The sequence below is a fragment of the Moschus berezovskii genome, chromosome 22, assembly GCF_049115385.1.
Source record: "Moschus berezovskii isolate FMDL1 chromosome 22, NW_MosBer_1.0, whole genome shotgun sequence".
Taxonomy (NCBI): Eukaryota; Metazoa; Chordata; class Mammalia; order Artiodactyla; family Moschidae; genus Moschus; species Moschus berezovskii.
Window position 1 is genome coordinate 4,909,025 of NC_142481.1, and position 3,172 is coordinate 4,912,196.

The 3,172-nt window shown below is 42.1% G+C and overlaps 1 pseudogene; it reads left to right on the forward strand.

The window, feature by feature from the left end:
• Positions 1 to 2,106: 2,106 nt before the first annotated feature.
• LOC129546419 (ferritin heavy chain pseudogene) lies at positions 2,107 to 2,959 on the forward strand (annotated as a pseudogene).
• The last annotated feature ends 213 nt before the right edge of the window (positions 2,960 to 3,172 follow it).

Consider the following 3,172-nt stretch of genomic DNA (forward strand, 5'->3'; position numbering starts at 1 on the left):
TGAAGCCTGGCTTGGAGAATATTGAGCATGACTTTACTAGTGTGTGAGATGAGTGCAGTTGTGTGGTAGTTTGAGCATTCTTTGGCATTGCCTTTCTTTGGGATTGGAATGAAGACTGACCTTTTCCAGTCCTGTGGTCACTGAATTAGTCACGTTTATTTTCAATGTTATACCAGTTTATCACACTGTTATTTCCAGTATCATAGTTTAGGTTATAGTCTTCCATGATTCCTGATAGATGTTTATTCAATACCTGTCAAAAAATCAATTAGTACTTCTGTTGCCAAGCAAGTAAAGAGCTTAGAGTGCGTTTGAAAAACAAAATGAGTCAAACAAAATATTTTTTAATTAAAATTTTTAAAAAATATTTTAATTGAAACAGAATTGGTTTACAGAATTTTATTGTTTACTGTCAAGCCTCAACATGAATTAGCCATGGGTATACGTATATCCCCTCACTCCTGAACTTCTGTCCCATCTCCTTCCCCCATCCCTCCCCTCTAAGTTGATATAGAGCCCCTATTTGAGTTTCCTAAGACATACAACAAATTAACACTGGATACCTATTTTACCTGTGGTAATGTAAGTTTCCCTGCTACTCCATCCATACATCTCCCACTCTCCTCTCCACTTCCCATGTCCATAAGTCTGTTCTCTATGTCTGTTATTTGCTGCCCTGCAAATAAATTCCTTGGTACCGTCATTCTAGATTCCATATATATGCATTAGTACATGATATTTATATTTCTTTCTGACATTCTTCACTCTGTATAATATATATAATTTTTCATTTATATATAAATTATATGTACTTATATAATTTATCTATAAGCTTATATAATTATATAACTTTTAATAAACAATAGAATTTGTCAGAGAAATGTGAAAGTGAGTCAGTCATTTTGGACACTTTGCAACCCCATGGACGATACAGTCCATGGAACTCTCCAGTCCAGAAAACTGGAGTGGGTAGCCTTTCCCTTCTCCAGGGGATCTTCACAAGCCAGAAATTGAACTGGGGTCTCCTGCATTGCAGGTGGAGTCTGTATCAACTGAGCTATCCGGAAGCCCTGTCATAGGGCAGGCCTCTAAATCAGCCTACAATTAGGGTTTCCCTGGTGGTTCAGACAGTAAGCAATCTACATGTGATGCAGGAGACCCACATTCAGTCCCTGAGTGGCAAAGAGCCCCTGGAGTAGAAATGGCAACCCACTCCAGTATTCTTCTCTAGAGAATTCCATGGACAGAGGAACCTAGTGAACTACAGTCATGGGGTCACAAAGAGTTGGACATGACTGAACACGACTGAATGGCTAATACTTTCTACTTCTTTCAGTATACCTACATTTTATTAGATGCATAAAATTTACCCATACTCCCTATTAACTTAATAGTAACTATTTGAAAATAAAGAGAAACTTACAACCCAAATAATACGTTTAGAAATGCTACCAAAATTAAAACTAAATGATATGTTTTCTTTTAAAACCTAACTAATTACTTTTGTAAAATACATTAATATTATTGTTCTTAAATACAATTATTTTATAAATCAAGTAACGTTCACAATAAAGGACATAAATGGTATGGACCTAGCAGAAGCAGAAGATTTGAAGAATAGGTGACAAGACTATATGGAAAAACTATACAAAAAAGATCTTAATGACCCAGGTAACCACGATGGTGTGATCATGCACCTATAGCCAGACATTCTGAAATGCAAAGTCAAGTGAGCCTTAGGAAGGATCACTTACAAACAAAGCTAGTGGAGGTGATGGAATTCCAGCTGGGCTATTTCAAATCCTAAAATATGGTGCTGTTGAAGTCTGCACTCAATATGGCAGCAAATTTGTTAAACTCAGCCCCGGCCACAGGACTGGAAAAGGTCAGTTTTCATTCCAATCCCAAAGAAAGGCAATGCCAAAGAATGCTCAAACTGAAGCACAGTTGTTGCACTCATCTCACATGCTAGCAAAGTAGTGCTCGAAATTCTCCAAGCCAGACTTCAACAGTATGTGAACCAAGGACTAATCCAGATATTCAAGCTGGATTTAGAAAAGGTAGAAGGACAGTCTTCGCGGAGAGTCGCCGCGGTTTCCTGCTTCAACAGTGCTTGAACGGAACCCGGCTGCTTGTCCTCCCCACCTCGCCCCGGCCCACCACTCAGAGCCAGCCCTCATCACCACTTGACAGCGCCCTCCGACCGGCCCGAGGTCCCCGCCGCCGCCACCACCGCCCTTTCCAGCCGCCCGCCATGACGACCGCATCCCCCTCGCAGGTGCGCCAGAACTACCACCAGGACTCGGAGGCTGCCATCAACCTCCAGATCAACCTGGAGCTCTAGGCCTCCTAGGTCTACCTGTCCAGGTCGTACTATTTTGACCGTGATGATGTGGCTTTGAAGAACTTTGCCAAATACTTTCTTCACCAGTCTCATGAGGAGAGGGAACATGCTGAGAGACTGATGAAGCTGCAGGATCAGCGAGGCGGCCGAAGCTTCCTTCAGGATATCAAGAAACCAGACCGTGATGACTGGGAGAATGCGCTGAATGCAATGGAATGTGCGCTGTGCCTGGAAAGAGTGTGACTCAGTCACTACTGGAACTGCACAAACTGGCCACCGAAAAAAACGATCCGCATCTGTGTGACTTCATTGAGACTCATTACCTGAATGAGCAGGTGGAAGCCATCAAAGAATTGGGTGACCACATAACCAACCTGCGCAAGATGGGGGCACCTGGATCTGGCATGGCAGAGTACCTCTTTGACAAGCACACCCTGGGACACAGCAAGAGCTAAGCCTCAGGCTGGCTCTCACAGCCACAGCGGTGACTTCCCTGGTCACCAAGGCAGTGCATGCATATTTGGGTTACCGTCACCTTTTCTATAAGTTGTAACAAAACATCTACTTATATTCTTTCTTTAGTACCATTCCTTCAAATAAAGTAATTTGGTACCCCCCCCAAAAAAAATAGAAAAGGTAGAAGAACCAGAGATCAAATTGCCAACATCCCTTGGATCATAGAAAAAGAAAGACAGTTCCAGAAAAACATCTATTTCTGCTCCATTAATTATGCTAAAGCCTTTGTATGGATCACAAGAAACTGTGGAAAATTCTTGGATAGATGGGAATACCAGACCACCTTACCTGTCTCCTGAGAAGTCTGTATGC